We start from the raw sequence: 19,098 nt of genomic DNA, 5'->3' as shown, positions 1-19,098 counted from the left end.
CCTTCGCTCGACGGGGGCCTAGGAATGACTCACCTCTACTTCTATTATCTCGCTACGCAACTTCTCTCCATACATGACTGGTTCAACGGGGATTGGTCAGACCCGGTCTACAGGCTCGAGCTGGGAGAGTTAGGCCTTGCTAAGATTCAGTCTATGCTGTACGTGGCCCCTATTTCCACTCACCTTCCCGAGGTGTCGCGCTCAGTGTTGCTGGCCTGGCAGGCTACACTGCGGCACACCAAGTGGACACACACGCTAACTCAGTGTACTCCGTTGTGGAATGGGACCTGGCTCAAAGAAGTGAACGAGCTGCAGGGCTTCAGGGCTTGGGACCTCATAGGTATCTCACAGCTGGGAGACCTGTGGGTGGGGGATCATATGCGTTCATTTGGAGACCTCCAAAACAGATTCTCACTGCACCAATCACAGTTCTATAGGTACCTGCAACTGCGACATGCCCTCCGCTCACACCTTACAACGGGTACACGACTTCCCAACCACAGCCCACCTGAAGCTCAGAGAATGTTTGGGGACCTGGGGAAGGGGGGCTTCTCACGTATCTATCGTATACTGATTAACAATACTCCCACCTCCTTAGATCTACTGCGGGCTCAGTGGGAGGACTGGGTTGGCCCCCTAAAGGAAGAAGACTGGCGTTATACCCTTATGGCTCCTAGAACAGTCACTGCATCCGCTAGGCTGCACCTGGTCCAGTTCTACTATTTACACACAGCGTATCTCACCCCAGCGCACCTCCATCGGGCGGGGTTTAGTCCGACCCCAGCCTGTACTAGATGCGATCAGGACCCGGCTGACTTACTTCACATAGTGTGGGCCTGTCCCGACCTGGCGCGGTTCTGGAGGGAAATAGAGGAAGAGCTCACTGAAATTTTGGGGTGGGAGGTCCCCCATGACCAGAAGCACACACTCCTGGGCATTACTGATGAGTTAGATGGGTCTAGGAATGAGAAGGCATTTCTAACTACAGCACTGGTGGTTGCTAAGAGAGACATCGCGGCCTCATGGAAAAGCCCTGAGCCCCCAAGTGTCGGACGATGGCGAGCTGGGGTGGACTGGTGCACCACGCAGGAGAAAGTTATGTATGAAGTGCGTGGGTGCCCCAAGAAATACCGCAGAGTATGGGGGAAATGGTTGGGGGTGGTGGGGTGATCATTGGGGGGACTTTCCATTTGTCAAATAATTGTATTTTAATTGTATCGGTCCGAGGGGTTGTGCAGAGACTTATTTGTAATCCAAGACTTCCATGGGTTTGTGATGCAATGCTGGTGTATTTCCTTTGTAAAATCAATAAAAATCTGTTTATCAAAAAAAAAGGATATAAGTTTTAGACTGAACCTTGTGTTGAAGTAAGACTGTATTTCAGTGAATGACTACCAACCAGCAGAACATGTTTCATGTGTCAGTTCAATTGAATGTAAAATCTGTTTGTGGATGTGTTCTAATATCATAAATGAATGTCTTCATGGCACTTGAATAGTAACTAGAATTGTTCACGAATGCTAGGAGTTAGTAATCAACAATAAAGTCCATCCTACTGGGAGTATCTTGGACTCCTCTGCATAATGTATGTTTATTGAGCATCACTGAGTTATCTCTTCACACTCCTCCATGCTCTCTGCTGAGACCAATGATGAGCGCCTCATTGGCCGAGTCAAACTTTTACATTGTTCATTTCTATCTCTACTCTGGAACCGAGTATACTGTGGGACAAAACAGGGCTCCACTTGTTATCCAAAAAGAGGTGTTGGCAGAGGTGGAGGTAATCTGAAGTGCATCCTAGACAAGCGCTTATGCTGGCAGAGCACGCCACTCTCTCCTCATTGCTGTCTTTGTGCTTTATTACAGAACTGAATTCCATTTTACATCTCGAAGAAGGTCTTGAGGTAAGGACACAAAGAAGAACTAAGCTGAACCTGGACTGAGCAAGATTAGGGGTCTTTTGTAGAAGAGGTTCCTCCTACAGGGGTGCACGACAGAATCCTTGACCCCCAGCAAGCAAAGGGTTGATCCTGAGTTCAGTCATTCATTGGGCATGTCTGAGTATGTTGCAAAATTCAACTATAAATATAAATTGATCAGTACCTTCAGCTGAGACCTTCTGACCAGCTGCATAATGCAGGTCCCTGCGGCTTATACGGCATTAGTATTAAAGCGTCAGGGCCCCTCACAACATCCTGTAGGGAGGCCCCATCATTATGTGACACAAGAGAACTGTCCCATCCCCACAGTGAAACCAAATGTTCTACTGTGGATGGACCTGGCCCCAAATAAAAACTGAAGTGTGTTCTACATATGATTGTGGTTCCTGCAGCACAGGGCAAACAAACCCCTCCTCTACCCCCATGGATAGTTCATGATCTGTTATGGGTGACAATGATTTCCTCTTGCTTTTGTTCTTTGGCCAGAGGTGTCATAGGGTCCAGCAGTGTGCATCACCTGTGCTAGTGAGAGGGTGTGCTCAGAATCCATGCAAGCTTAGTGTTCTGCCTCTGCAGAGACAAACATTATGGGGCATTTTTACAAGGGTATGGCGGAGCGTGGCGGTAAGCACAAAATGCCACACTCCGCCATTTCGAAAAAGCAGGGATGCGCCATATTTACAAAGATGCGGCACATTCCTGCGTTTTCTCTAGCGCTGATTATTTATTAAGCTGCCTAGTGCTAACGCAGGCACCCTTGCACCATAGTGCAAGGGTGCCTGTGTTGAGGGAATTATTGTTTAAGTGCAGAAAGGTGTCCCTTCCTGCTCATAAACAATCATAAATGGTGATTTACAATTTCTATGTGTGCTGCATTGTGCAAATCGTAATTTTTGATGATTGTTTATGGGCAGGAAGGGACACCTTCCTGTACATAAACAATCATTCATGGTGTTTGCTGTTTCTCTGTGTGATGCACAATGCAGCACACATAGAAGCAGCAAAAACGAGGAGAAATAAAGCATTTCTCCTCGTTTCATCATGTTGAGACCATGATTTTCCTAGTCTTTATTTTGGAGCTGTCTCCTATTTACACCACCATTGTAAATAGGGGGCATCATCAAAATCAATAGGTGTTGCAGCAGAACAGCCACCGCAACACCCATTGCCCATCCATTTCACGCTAGGTATAGCATCAAAGGGTGCCTTACTTACAAGGCGGCATTAAGTCACGTTAAGTGGCTTAACGCCAGCTTGTAATAAGGCAAAGCCCTATCACTACAGGATCGTAGTTGAGTGGAATATAGCACAACGCATGCAATTTGATCACATGCCATTACAACGCGGTCGTTACGACTACATTGTTAGTACGCAATACCATTACATCGCAAGTCATTACAACGACTTGCAGTAGGGGCGCGTTGGACTTAGGATAGTATTATTTACTATTCCTACTCCATTTTGCGCAACACCAGGGAAGGTGTTGGATTTTAAATCTACCAGTGCGCCCCCTACAGCAAGTCGTTGTAACGACCGTGTTGTAATGGCATTGCGTTGTGCAGACAGAGTTGAAAACACTGTTTCCCGTTTAAAGTGACGTTCCTGTGTGCTTGTAAATATGCCCCTATTAGTGCAAGGTGTGGGGTAGTTGTGAGGGGGGTTTATGGGAAGTAGTACTGAGAACGTGGAAAAGGACAATCAGAAGACTGACAGTGCAGCAGAGCATGCAATGGCAGCAGGTTCAGAGAAAGTAGGGTAAACCACCAAGTAGGTGAGGGCAAAACAAATTAAGTAAGGCTATTTGAAAAGCGTTTTGAGGGACTTTTGGAGGTTGACAATCAGCTAATGTAAATGTTCCTGCAACAAGTTCCAATAGAATTAAGGCAGAAATAATGGGGTCAGTTGGGGGGCGCTAGGTGGTGCACTGTGGAATGGCCGCTGATTCGTGAGGCTCCCACAGTCCGGAGATAAATCCTGCATTTATCCTGTGTTGAAGGCTCACCGTTAAGCTTTAAAGTACCGCCGCTGACTGGTGGGACGCTGGTGACAGGAGCGGAGTGGTGATTTATCCCTTCCCGATCGAAGCGCGAGCTTGCTGGCTGTCGGCGAGTTTCTGCGGGGAGAGCTGCCTTGTGGTGTGGAGACCGGGGACGGCTGCAAGCGCAGCGCAAGCACTGTGTATCCCACGTGGTGGACGGGCCGTGTGGCTATACACGCCTGCGTTGCTGAGGAGTGATATGCCGTGAGGAAAGTGCGTGTTTGGACTGTCGGCGCTTTGGTGGATTGGAGCAGTGCTACGACGAGGTTTTGGCAGTTAGAGGAACGGCAAATACAGAGGGCCCTGACAGGAGGTTTCCTGGACAATTGAGTTTCCTCATCGACGGTACTAACATACGTTGAAGCGGCGGGGTGGGCTGAGCAGGGCATGGCAATACGGCGCAAGCCTTGAGAATTGCGTGGGTTGCCGCTACTGCACCATTTGATTGCTACCATCGCGGATTTGCTGCCAGCCTACTGGAGTGAGGGACATCATCAAAACCCATATCATTGGTGGTGATATATCGCTGGCTATGACATTCTGTGGCTAAAATCCTACCAAATTAGTAGCTTGATGTGATATCCTGGGCTGCAGGGCATTGCCTCATTGGGTTTCCTTGCGTACTACTGACTACAGTGCGCTGGTGGACTTGAATCAATGCGTGGCTCAGGTACTTCCTCTGTGGACCAGGGCAATACAATATAAGCAGGGTGGACGCGCGGCAGCCGCGCCTTACTTTTGAGGCAAAGAGAGGCGCGAAACAATCGTCAGCGGAGGGGGAGAAAGGAGAGCTGGAGGCGGGGGCTGAACATACTCCCAGATCGGATACTGACATGCAAACTCTATTGACAGAAATGCGCCAGGGATTTGGCACTATAGTTGATAAGGTGGACACACTTACCACACATATGGATACTATTGCCCGTAAGTTAGATGCTCATGATTCTCGGCTTAAGGAAGCGGAACAAAGGATATCTGATGCAGAGGACATCACAGAACAACTTAAAACCGCTAAGATGCAAATGGATAAACTCATGCACATTATAGATGCCAAGAATGAGGACATTGAAGCTCGTAGCAGACAGAACAATGTGCGAATTTTAGGGGTACCAGAAAGTACCAACACGGGCAGGCTGGAGCAATATGCCGAGCGGATGCTGACTGCGGTTACTGGTGAGGGACTGCTCTCTTCCCAGTTCATTGTTGAAAGGGCGCACAGATTGCTTGGCCCGAGGCCGCCCCTGGGGCCACTCCTAGGCCCATTATAGTTCGGTTACTTAACTACCGGGATACGGATGTGGTCTTGAAAGTGGCAAGAGAGAAGAAACAACTTACGTACGAAGGAGTCACATTCACCATTTTCCGTGACTTCGTGGAGAAGCGTGGCTCAATAGTTAGAACGGCAGACCCTGATGCAGAGGTCTGGCCCGGGACCAGGGTTCAATTCCCGCCTCGGCGGCTCTTGGACTCAATTTCCCCGGACCTGATAATTCTCGCCTCGGTGCCTAGTCTAATCATGGGTCCCACTCTGTGACTCTGGGCAATAGCTTGCTTAATCTCCACAAAGGCCCCAGCAGCGCTTGGATGCCTGGCTTCACCTTGGGGGTGCCCAGGAGTGGACATTTCACTGGAAAGGCAGGTTGGGTTCCACAGCGGTATGAATACAGCGCTACGAGGCCTCCGGGTAGAAGTGCGCTATATAAATACTCTACATATAAATACTCTACACACACTGTGCGGGTACAAGAGGAGAGGAAGAAATTCAACAGTGTGAAACAGAAGTTACGACAGGAACAGGGGGATTACGCATTGCTATATCCCGCGCGGCTTAGAGTGACACACCAAGGGAAGCAGACCATACACACAACGCCTCAATCTGTGGAAAAATTCCTGAAGACATTGCGGCGACGGAAGACGCAGGATGCGGCACTGGAGGACATAGAAGAGATGCTACTCTCTGATGTGGAGTGAGTTTATGGTGTGTGGAGAAGCAGGATCCATTCAAGTGTGAGAGCTCGCCTGATTGACAGGGTCATGTTGTGTCTGTTGCTATGCTGGATACCTGCATGAACGGTTTTGCTTATGGTGTTCCAGATTGAGGTGCAGGACATTGGCTGATAGCTCCCCAGCTATATTATGGACTGATATAACACACTATCTATTTTCACCAGACACCCTTGTCGTGTGCTGGGCACTGACGATTGCAGTCGGTTTCCTGCATAGGGACAAGGTTTGAGGGTACCACCTGGTAGACAACCCCAATGGGCATACCCCTACTGCATTATGCAATGTTTGGGTTTTGTGAGGGGGAGGGGGGGATGGGGATGGGGACTTACTGGCATGGTGGGATGCTTCAGTGGGTGGGGGTGGGGGGAGTAAGGGACGGTTATGGCAGGCAATGCGGGGGTGCAGAAGGTGTGATGGCACTGAGAGACAAATTGCGAAGCAAGGTGTGACAATTTCCTATGATGTAGACTTGTTATATAGGTCTTCTAACTTTACATGGCTGTGGAAGGGAATGATTCGGTTCTAACAATACTATCTTGGAATATCAGAGGGCTTAATGATGCGAGGAAACATGGGCAAATATTAGCATATTTGGATGGACACCAGGTACAGGTGGCACTTCTACAGGAGACGCATATACATCCTCACTCCTGCAATACATTTGGTAGTAGGTGGGCGAATGTCAGATTGTTTTCCTCCTATTCGTCATATGCTAGGGGGACTGCTATATTGATTAAAAAGAATATTCCCTTTACTCTCCTTGGTCAGATACTAGATCCTTCCGTGAGATATGTCATTTTGTGGGGGAGTCTGTGTAATGTAACTGTTACCATTGCCAATTACTATGCCCCGAATGTAGACACGCCAGAATTCTTTACAACGATATGGGTCAAAATAGTAAATATTGGTTCCTCGCACAACATATGGGGAAGGGATTTCAACGTGGCAATGATACTGGCTCAGGATAGAGCGGACGGCGTGGCACATTACAATAGCAAGGCGAGGGAGGTGTTACAGGGTATTGTGGAGGAGGGGGGACTTGTGGATAGCTGGAGGCACATGTATCCTAAGCGTAAGGAAGGCACTCATTTCACTTCCTACACGGGTACTTGGGCGCGATTGGATTACTGCTTGTTGACTACTGGGCTGACTACTGGGCTGACTGAGGCAACACATTTGGCCAGGACGTATTCTGATCATTGTCCTGTCCGTGTCAAATTGCAAATCCCTGGGTATGATAGGCCTAGACCGATTTGGCGCCTTCAGCCCAGGGCCCTACTAGACACAGTTTTTAGGGAAGAACTCGGGGAGAAAATCAAGGAATTTTTCCAGCGCAATAAAGGGACAGTGGACAGTGTTGAAGTTGTGTGGGAGGCCTTTAAGGTCACGATTCGAGGGTGTTGTATAGCCAAGAGTTCCGGGGTGTTAAGGGATATACCTCATACGCTACGCACACTGGAAAGGGATTTGAAGGGGCTGGAGCGAAAAATGCAAAGCTGGAACATGGGGCACCACAGAAAGACTTCAGGATTAAACTATCTGAGTATGAGGAGGAAGCTGCTCGAGAAACCAAATTCCAGGGACCGGGACTGGGTGGCGCGGAAATATGGCGAAGGTGAGAGACCCGGGAAGGCTTTTTCTGAGATTATACGAAATACCCGAGGTAGCACTAACATATTGGAAATTACCAGTCCGGAGGGAGGGTTTTGTCAGGATAGCACTGGCATCCTAGATGTCTTCATCTCACATTATTTGTGGATGGGTTGCACACCATATCTACTTCATAGTATTCATTTTCATCGTCAAAATATCACAATGCGTGCTCAATGGTAACGTGCCCAGCCCCAGTGGCACGTAATACAATACGTCACAACTCCGGGACACTGCATAGTGCCCCAAACCGTGGCACAACAGCTACTGCTTGTGCAGTTATTATCATTCATAGAACGTCATTTTGAACATTTTCATTCCATGTTTTCACTGTTTCATCCCTTTTCTTGTTAAACCTTTTTAAGTCCACATGCAAGGAAATGCCAATTTCCATTGTTTCTCATATTCCTGATGGGCCATCCGAGCCTCTTCTGTCAAAAATACGTGCTGAAGCAGATTTCATCAAGAAGCAGTTTATTGACATCCCAATGCATTTCGGGCCTCAATGGACCCTTCGTCAGGTGTAACTGGAAAAACAATTAAACAGGTATTCAAATACACTGCGCCAATGTGCATATACATTTTACATGTTCATCAGTTATTTACGTATTAAATGCAATGATCAGGCAATTCAATGACGCGCGGTGCTGTAACTGGACATATAAACTGTTCATATCATAATTAGCTTGCATTAATGAATGTGATTCTGGTCGGGTCTTATCAATTTACATATGCATTCCCCAATTCACCTCTTAACCCTTGACTGTACGTGTACTGTGTTTTCACCCCGCTTTTTTGAGTTTTGGGCCCTTGTGCTAAATTCTGTGCAACCCTCTTTGTGAGACACTCATCTCTAAACATTCGGTACTTCAAAACAATTCGAAACTAGCTACCCGCCCTACATCCTTCCATATTATATCGTGCGCATAACGTTGTTTACATGCTATGCAGTGTTTCATTAACTTGACATCCACCTACTAAAAGCGTTTCACATAGCTGTAATACATGATTTAACAAAATTAAAACGCACGTGTACTCTCAACCTATCTTACTGAATATCCTCCCGATTCCTCATCACGTACCTGCTAACAAATATGCAAACGTCTCTCTCCGTCTCCACAGAAAAGTTTCCCTCGGCATTTCTCCCACACCTGTTTTTAAACACAACAACTGCCCCTCCTCCCAAATTAGCCCTCCCATTCACACTACGTAATCACCACCTGTGGTGCTTTAATGATTCCAGGATCACTGTCGCACTATGATACCCAAAATGCTTCCTAATACTGAAAAAACTTCACCACATTCAAAATGTCGGAGTACATGTTTTTTTTAAAAACAACAACCCAGTTTCAGTTCACCGAAGTGGGATTCACAATTTAAAGCATTGTCCCATGTTAAATGATACAGTTCCAAATTACTTCTGGCTCTCCTTAAAAATAAACTTGCTGCACGAAATCAGATGTTCCACCTTGCATGCGGTAGTGGCCTCCTCAACGTTAATCCCTTATATTCCATGCGGTGTGGGTGCTAACCCGGTAGGGCCAGTAACTTGTAAACAGCATTTGTGGATGGGTTGCACACCTTATCTACTTCATAGTATTCATTTTTGTCATCAAAATATCACAATGCGTGCTCAATGGTAACGTGCCCAGCCCCAGTGGCACGTAATACAATACGTCACAACTCCGGGACACTGCATAGTGCCCAAAACCATGGCACAATAGCTACTGCTTGTGCAGTTATTATCATTCATAGATCGTCATTTTGAACATTTTCATTCCATGTTTTCACTGTTTCATCCCTTTTCTTGTTAAACCTTTTTAAGTCCACATGCAAGGAAATGCCAATTTCCATTGTTTCTCATATTCCTGATGGGCCATCCGAGCCTCTTCTGTCAAATATACGTGCTGAAGCAGATTTCATCAAGTAGCAGTTTATTGACAACCCAATGCATTTCGGGCCTCAATGGGCCCTTCGTCAGGGGAAACTGGAAAAACAATTAAGCAGGTATTCAAATACACTGCGCCAATGTGCATATAAATTTTACATGTTCATCAGTTATTTACTTATTAAATGCAATGATCAGGCAATTCAATGACGCGCGGTGCTGTAACTGGACATATAAACTGTTCATATCATAATTAGCTTGCATTAATGAATGTGATTCTGGTCGGGTCTTATCAATTTACATATGCATTCCCCAATTCACCTCTTAACCCTTGACTGTACGTGTACTGTGTTTTCACCCCGCTTTTTTGAGTTTTGGGCCCTTGTGCTAAATTCTGTGCAACCCTCTTTGTGAGACACTCATCTCTAAACATTCGGTACTTCAAAACAATTCGAAACTAGCTACCCGCCCTACATCCTTCCATATTATATCGTGCGCATAACGTTGTTTACATGCTATGCAGTGTTTCATTAACTTGACATCCACCTACTAAAAGCGTTTCACATAGCTGTAATACATGATTTAACAAAATTAAAACGCACGTGTACTCTCAACCTATCTTACTGAATATCCTCCCGATTCCTCATCACGTACCTGCTAACAAATATGCAAACGTCTCTCTCCGTCTCCACAGAAAAGTTTCCCTCGGCATTTCTCCCACACCTGTTTTTAAACACAACAACTGCCCCTCCTCCCAAATTAGCCCTCCCATTCACACTACGTAATCACCACCTGTGGTGCTTTAATGATTCCAGGATCACTGTCGCACTACGATACCCAAAATGCTTCCTAATACTGAAAAAAGGTCACCACATTGAAAATGTCGGAATACATGTTTTTAAAAAAAACAACAATCCAGTTTCAGTTCACCGAAGTGGGATTCACAATTTAAAGCATTGTCCCATGTTAAATGATACAGTTCCAAATTACTTCTGGCTCCCCTTAAAAATAAACTTGCTGCACGAAATCAGATGTTCCACCTTGCATGCGGTAGTGGCCTCCTCAACGTTAATCCCTTATATTCCATTTGGTGTGGGTGCTAACCCGGTAGGGCCAGTAACTTGTAAACAACATTTGTGGATGGGTTGCACACCTTATCTACTTCATAGTATTCATTTTCACCTCATATTACACACACCTATATACCACGCAACACACCGGTGGGCTAGACCTAGAAGGGTTCATGGGGGAGATTGCTCTCTGCTGGCTGAATGATGTTCATAGATCTTTTTTGAGTGCTCCGTTGGAGCTCGATGAGATAAGGGTAGCGATAATGTCCCTTAAAAATGGTAAAGCGCCGGGAAGTGACGGAATACCTGCAGAGTTTTATAAATGCTATATAGACGTTATGGCCCCGGTGCTAAGGGAGGTATTTGAAGAATCTTTAGAGGTAGGGATACTTACTCAGTCCATGCGCGAAGTAGTGGTCACATCTCTGCTGAAGCCAGGTAAAGACCCTGGGGTTTGTGACTCATACCGCCCATTATCATTGATTAACTGTGACACGAAAATGTTAGCTAAAATATTGGCAAATAGACTGTCTCTGCTGATGATGAAAATAATACTCCCGGACCAATCAGGATTCGTTCCGGGTAGGGCCACTACCCACAACTTGAGAACCCTTTTCTCCTTAATTCAAACCGTGGCGCCGGAGTTCCCGGTCGCTGCTGTGTTTCTCGATACCTCAAAGGCGTTCGACTCCGTAGAATGGGGATATTTATTTGCTGTGCTACAGAGAATGGGGTTCCCTCCGGTTTTTCTTTCTTGGGTGCAACTACTATATAACAAACCTACAGCTAAAGTGCTTATAAATGGCTATCTCTCTTCATCATTGTCAATAACACGTGGCACTCGTCAGGGGTGTCCTCTATCCCCACTCCTTTTCGCTATTGCGATAGAGCCGTTAGCGTGCAGAATACGACAGATTCATCAAGACAGCGTGTTTAAATGCTTCCAGCGTCAACTCTCTATATCTCTATACAATGATGATGTAACGCTGTTTGTTACAGACCCTCAACAAAACTTAAATGCTCTGTTGCTGGAGTTTTTGGTCTTCGGTAGGCTATCAGGGGTTACTATAAACTGGGGAAAATCCCAATTCTTTCCGCTTATGCCGGCAGTCACAAGGTTTATGTTAGATTTCCCATTGGAGTGGTGTGATTCCCATTTGCGATATTTGGGTGTTCAGGTATCAGAGATAGGGAAGAAACACTACAGGTTAACTATGGTACTGCCATCACGAAACTGGCTACGAGTATTACACGCTGGATATCCTTACCCCTGTCGATGGCTGGTAGAGTCTAGCTCATTAAAATGGTGGTATTGCCTCGTTTTTTGTATCTTTTTCTTAATATTCTGTACTACCCAGGTGCATATTTCTTTAAAACGCTACGAACCGAGCTGATTCGTTTGGTATGGGGTGGACGACAGCCGCGGCTCAAATGGGCTGTCATGGCACAACCTTATGACAAAGGGGGATTTGATATTCCTGATTTCGAGTCCTATTATATCAGTGCGCAGGCACATTACGCCTTTCATTGGATGGCATCCACTTCGTTCATGCCCCAACTTGCGGCGGAAGAATGGATAGCTTGGCCGTACCCCCTAAGTGGTATTATACATGGCCCTGTTAGCATTTTGGAGACACCACCCACGACGGTGTCGTGCACGATTGATGCTTGGTGGCGCATGGCACAGATCTTACAAGTTCCACTGCTGTATGCACCGCGTATGCCCCTCACTTATCACCCACAGCTAGTACTCCTACAAGAAACTGGGTTCCAGGTCATGTGCAGGCGTGTTAATATTGCCACGTGGGGTGATCTGTTTCTGGGGGGAATGTTTCGCTCTATGGCGCTGTTTTTTAAGGATCTCACGCCCACACCACTGGAGGTTTTTTATTACGTGCGTTTAAGGCAAGGCATGAGAAATGTCTTACCGGACTTCCCTAAGGAACCGAACAGTTTTGCTCCATTGAACATTATATTGCACTCCACTGATGAGACACACCTAGTGTCCGGTATATATAGTAGTTTTAGGGCACAACGACAAGGGATAGAAGGCTCAGCTCGAGTACTCTGGAGCACGGATTTGGGGAAAGAAATAGATGTTGAGCAGTGGGGATATTGCTGTAGACTTACAGGAAACATATCGGCTAGTTGTAGATTTAAAGTTATTCACTATAAATTTCTGCAACGAATGTACTATACCCCTGCACGGAAATATAGGTTTCAACTTGCAGATAATGATTGTTGTGAGCGATGTAAACGCCCTGACACTGGCTTTCTACATCTGGCATGGGAATGCCAGGCTATAAGCCAGTACTGGACACAGGTACACGAGGCCCTTGAGAGTATGCTCGGAATAGCATTTGATAAGGACCCCCTAGTCATGTTACTGGGCTACACTGCACACATACCCAGAGGGTGTCGAAAATTGTTAGACATTGCTATGCTATTGGCCAAGCGAAGACTAGCGTGTCGATGGGGGAGAGGGAGAGCCCCGAAATTTAAGGAATGGATGCAGGACATTGTATATTGTCAGGAACAGACTGGTATATATGCAGAGACACTGCCACTAGCGTCCAGGCCCAAAGATGTTTGGGGGCCTTTAAATGATTATCTATTGCGCACAGATGACGACAATAACAAGGAGGGGTCTCAATCTATTGCCTGGACTGAGGAAGGGAGGATGTAGGTGTTTACCATTGCTGAATATCTGCCGGACCACTACTTTGTTCTAGTAAACTGTCTAATCAAGAGTGAATGTGTGCCTCTCTTGCCTACAACGCTATATTGTATTTTCCCCTCATGCTTCTAAATGCCATGTTTATGTCTTGTGTGCAGAAACCTTTCTGCTGTTGCTTTGAAGTGTTTCAGGAAAATGATGGTGTATATTTACGCTATGTGCTGTTATAACGCAAATGACTCAATTACTGATGTTTTCTTATACATGGGATGGCCCTCGTATTGCCTGTAATGTTTTCTTTTTGCTTATTCTTGATCTTACAAAATACCAAAATTAAAGATTAAAAAAAAAAAATAATGGGGTCAGTTGCACGGAATCCTACAAACGAGCAAGATGGAGAAATTGTTATATAAATTAGTATTTGACAGAACAAAATAAGAGATGGAGGACAGACCCAGGTGAAGGTGTCAAGTATAACAGTGCTGCTAAAGCTGAAGGATGGGATACAAGGTTTCTTCTCAGCCTTTTTTTGGACTCTTCCCTTTGGTTCAGTATTCTTTTGCGCCTCAACTATGCTTGCTTTTTACAAGTACCTTTACATACATACATACGCATAGCTACTAAGGTTTCAGATTGCTTATGTGGGACATTTTCATAATTTCAGTGTAATTATGAGTGACATTCAAAGACTCTGATTTTTTTCCGAGTAAAATCAAGCAAAGAGTGGATGGAAAGAGATAAATACCAGAAATTACACACTTTTGAGCCATGAGAAGCTCTAAATATATGTTTCATGCTACAAACCCCCTGAGATGTATGACAGTACAGTGCAACTCCACAGGTATACTGTGTGCATTACAATTTTAAAACAATAACCTGCATATTCACAGGTGTTTCAGTGACAGGCTGGGACGTCATGGCACTGTAATACAGTAGTCACTATTCCCCCTGTGCCAGGACTGAAATTGTGTTCTCCCTGATTACACACATTACATCTGCAGTGATTGCATTACTGAATTGAGATTTTTTTAATGTAAAAGAGCGCATTTCCCCTATTCTTTCCTTGTTTCTGTTCTGCTGTGAGAACTAGGCTGCATTGGCTTCTTGAGCTGTCAGAGCTAAAGCCCATTTATTGCCTTATGACCTCCACAAATTATACCAGATATCTATTGGAAGACTGACTTTAGTGAGGGGCATCAGAGCAGTGCCACAGGTCATGGGATCCTGACAGCTTGGATTTTACAGCTGAAAGGAGCTGGAAATTGACACACACACAGTTCATCTGAAATTATTGCATGTGATTCATTCCCTCTTTGTGTATGGAGCAAGCTAACCTAAAAATAGCCTGTAAGAAAAAGGCACCCCCTAATTGCTCTTAGGTCCTAGAGGAGGGGGAAAATCAAAATAGCTAGCTACAATCCTCCAAACTGACCTGTATTACTTTAAATGTGACCATGAAAGGTTCAGAGATGCCGCAAACCCCACATCTAAATACAACACACAATAAGCAATTACAGAGAAATATTATTTTTTATTATATTCAATCTCTGGCTTGTGTCTTTTGAGTACAAAACTTTTTTTTATTTTCTTCTTTCTTTATAAACAGTTGATATACAAATACAAATGTACAAAACATAATTGTCTATACATGTTTATACTTGAACATTGTATTACATACAATAATCCTTAGACATGTACACAATCCCCACAATGCCCACAATGATCCTTCAACAAGTCATTCTACCCAGGTAATGTTGGTCCCATTACCTATGAGGAGTGGTCCCTGAGAGATAGCTCCACCAGAAGCTGCTGATGGTTGTGATCAACATAAGCTATAAAAGTGTAGGATCTGTCCTCGACAGACCTACATTGGATCCCTCATTTGGCTGAATCTCTTTTCTTTTATGTAGTTTGAGTGAGTAGGTATGACTGGGTAGAATGACTTGTTGAAGGATCATTGTGGGGATTGTGTACATGTCTATTCAAAGGATAAACATGTACAGACAATGATTTTGTGTACATCTGTATTTGTATATCAACTGTTTATAAAAAAAGAACATTAAAAAAAACTTTTTGTACTCAAAAGACACAAGCCAGAGATTGAATATATTAAAAAAATCATGTTTCTCTGTAATTGCTTATTGTGCGTTGTATATAGATGAGGGGTTTGCAGCACCTCTGAACCATTCATGGTCACTTTTAAAGTAATGTCCGGAACTAGTCCCTGGCAATCAATCTCAAATGCATGAATACTTGATACACAGAGTCTGTCCAGGCTCTGCCTGACCAACCAGGCTGAGATATGCAGCCCAAGCGCTACCTCAGCTAATAATCAGATAAATACTGATCAGCAACTGAGTGGTACGAGCTCCAGCCAGCCACCCGCTGTCGCAGCAGAGCCTGAGGAGAGCACAGCAGCGAGCTACAAGGCTCAGCTGTAAATGAAATAATATTTTCCGTCTATCAGGCAGTGCTTTAAATCAATAATCAGCTGAGCGCAGCCCAGCCTGCCGTAGGACCAGCCTAAGAACTAAGAGAGCAGGGAGCACAGCGACAGGCTCAGTGTCTGTCATGAACTGTTAGTACCTAAGTGAGCCAAGCAGTAGCCTCTCTGCAAAGGCAGTCTGTGCCACCTCTCGTCACTGACCCTGGTCCGTTTGCACCAGCAGCGGCATGATGAGGTAGGCAGAAGTGCAAGCTCTGGCTGCCACCCAAACTGAAACAAAATCTGTATCTACCGCCCGGCACCCATCCGCAATAGACACACTGCTTTTTCAGTCACGTGACGCTCAAGTGAATGCAGCCGTCATCGTGAATGTAACGGAAAAGCTACTAATGTGTGGCAGTTGAGCCCCCAGGTGACCTGGCTGGCACATGCCTGCATGTAATTTTTAGGTCTCGCCTACGCAGCATGCATGCGCTACATAGGAAAAAGACCTTTTGGAATCGATTCACTTTTCGTTCTAAAAACGTGCACGCGTTGCATTGCTTTCAATGCCCACTCGTGCACGTTTGGCGATTCCCTTGCGGGAGCGAATTTTGGCGCCAGGTGTTAGCAATTATCCATCCTGGCGCTGCTCGCTTCCGCACGGGAAACACTTTCACTTTTGTCGATCTTTTTTTTTTAACTTTTAGCGCGAGGCGCGCACGCTTGTTAGACCTAACAAGGGTCCCGAAAGCCACCAGTTGTTCTGCAATTAAAATGACGACTCAGAACCTTGAAAACCAACCCAACTTTGAAAAGGAGAATGTTTCATTGAAGTATAACTTCTGCGCTTACTGATTTTCACAGCACGGAGCTTCAGTTTGAAATCGGGAATAGATCACACGTTTTATTTTGTGATGGACACCTTCACACTCGCGCATACAGAAATAAAAACAGCGAACTGATAATACAGTCAGCTTGGAAGACACTAAGCGAAAATGATATATGTCATTGTTCATTCGTCAACGATCCTTGCTTTGGAGCATATGAAGCCTGCGGATGATTGCCTCAGCGCCATGTTATAAACATGCGTTAATGCGTTTGTCACTCACACCTCTGCAGTGTGGTGGAGTCTCACATCATAAAGCATTAATCTCACAGTGGCTGATGCAGAAATGCAGGGCTGCTCGTCCATTAAATCAAAATAGTGCTCGGTGCTTCGAAAAAACACGGTACGGTTGGGTAATAAGGAACATTGCTTTAAAGCCAATGTACCATAATGTTGATTCCTTCACTTGTGAAATGACCTCGGTTCAAAGCGCCCACATAAATCTGCTATCTGTTCGCCGCTTTAAAATATAGAAGGTCTCGTCCACAATTGAAACCATATCGCGCGGCTTTCCATATTTCTGAAGTCCGTGTTGGGTTTATTTTCTATATCAGGTTTCTGAAATATGTTTATCTGGTAAATGGTCTCAGAGAGCAGTGCAGTTTTACTGGGTGGTTGTAATCGACAGACAGCTATGTGAAGCTGCTAGAAGTAGATTATAATAGTGACTACAATGTGGCGCCGCTTGCATGTAGATGAAAGTATCTCAGGGGCCTGTTTTATTTGCTAGCTTCCCTGCCTCCTGTTTGTATGAGTTCAGGGGCTAAACGTGAATAATTGGTTTCAGTTTTCCCCACATAAATCATACTGGCAAAGGCTGAATGTAGATCAAAAGTAATGAGCCATAGATAGGGTATGGAGGACATGCTTTTCGGCCTTCATGAAATTGCCTTTGTTGAAATTCGTAAATGCCATTACACAAAATGGTGTCAATTGTAGGGTATGTGTAGTCACTTCCTCTTTACTTTTGTCTTCCCGAAGTATGATGAATGGTTAAGTTGTGTATTGTCACCGATCAAATTGGTGGCAGCCAGGACAGGTATTTGGAAAGTGGAGCCTCTGATTATAGGAAATTGGATTATTATTTGGGTTGGGAGACTACCCCCTCCAAGGGGCAATCATGACTCATGTCAAGGTGAAACTCAATCCCAAGTTAGCCCCGGCACACAGCAGACAGGCTTCACTTTGATGCAACCGCCAAAGTATATACACAGTCCCAAAACAGGAATAAAGTTGAAATGCAAAAAAAAAAACTCAAATTAGAACAAGCATTGGGATAGCCAATAGGTCTCGCCTTTGGGACCTTATACGTGCTTAGCCATGCAACAATTGATGTTGTTGCACCAAGGATATTGTGCTGCATAACTAAACACTTATAAGGTCCCAAAGGCGAGACCTATTGGCTATGCCAATGCTTGTTTTCATTCTCAGCAGCAAGTCAGCATGGCACAGCGAGTTTGCAAAGTACTGCACTGTCAGTCACCTTGTCTTGGCCAGAGCAGCAGCAACCAGTGTGTAAGGTCACACTCTCGTTGCTTGCTCAAATATGACTGCTAATCAACTTAGTATAGCCCAGTGCTCGGGTGGCACTATAATGCGTGATTTTGCATTTTAGTAGGGTGATGCGGACCACCACACTAAAATACGTTAGTCTAACGCCTGATGCGTGGCACTTGGCAGGGCTGCATATGTGTCATACCTGTCCGTGGCTAAGAGCTTCTATTTCTCATTGACTAGGCCTAATGAATATAATGAAACCAAGCAAGGGTAGAAATATACTCTAGGACAAGCACAGCTTATAGTGTAGCCAGTGTGCATTTTTTATTAAATGGTATTTCTCATAGTCAGTGTAAAATACACTTTCTACACTCACTGGGTACACGGGGAGAGAGTCATTTTCTGCTGTACACCCTGATCCATGTCTCCTGTGGGTCTCTCAGTCTGAGCGAGATCTTGCCAATGACACTCCAGAGAAGCGCCCCCTGCTGGCTTCTGCACAGACTGGAACAGAAACACGTGCAAGCAACCTTCAGCTCTGTCGGGGCCTAGGGGGTTAAGAGTGGAAATATCAGAGGAGAGAGGTAGTTCAACGCCTATATTCATTGCCCAAATATTTAAAAAATGAAGAGGTAACTGCGTTTGTTTGAGGTCAAAAGAGGGACAAGAACAATCTAGATGAAACATAAAAATGTCAGCCAAGTCATCCTGTGGCTTTGCGTCGCCTTCCCGCCTCTGCTTCCTGACGTTTTGGGCCTAGTACATGCTTTCCATATTGCTTACCTTTGCAGTATGTCGTTACCCTGGAGGCTTGTGTACACCACCTGTCGAAGTGGGCAAATGTTACGCAGTGTTAAAAAAATCTTAGAAGGGGAGGAAAAAGGAGGGTGGCTGCCAAGATGGTACCAAGCATGCTCAAGTAACACAAAAAGAACAGGCTTAGCAGAAGCGCAACTAGAGCCAAATTTCGGGGGGGCTAAGAAAAAAATTCGGGGGGGGCTGAATCTTTACTCAATA

General features: G+C 45.2%; 1 long non-coding RNA gene across 1 annotated transcript in view; it reads left to right on the top strand.

Annotated features, from left to right (window-relative positions):
* LOC144771739 (uncharacterized) overlaps nt 1-1,905 on the top strand; it is a 30,243-nt gene extending 28,338 nt beyond the window's left edge. The window contains exon 4 of the long non-coding RNA XR_013599456.1: nt 1,867-1,905. This is a non-coding gene — a long non-coding RNA (uncharacterized LOC144771739). The remainder of the gene's footprint in view (nt 1-1,866) is intronic.
* The last annotated feature ends 17,193 nt before the right edge of the window (nt 1,906-19,098 follow it).

This window comes from Lissotriton helveticus, chromosome 1_1 (genome assembly GCF_964261635.1).
Source record: "Lissotriton helveticus chromosome 1_1, aLisHel1.1, whole genome shotgun sequence".
NCBI classification, from domain to species: domain Eukaryota; kingdom Metazoa; phylum Chordata; class Amphibia; order Caudata; family Salamandridae; genus Lissotriton; species Lissotriton helveticus.
Note: the sequence above shows the minus strand (reverse complement) of the source record. Positions and strands in the feature narration are given on the sequence as shown.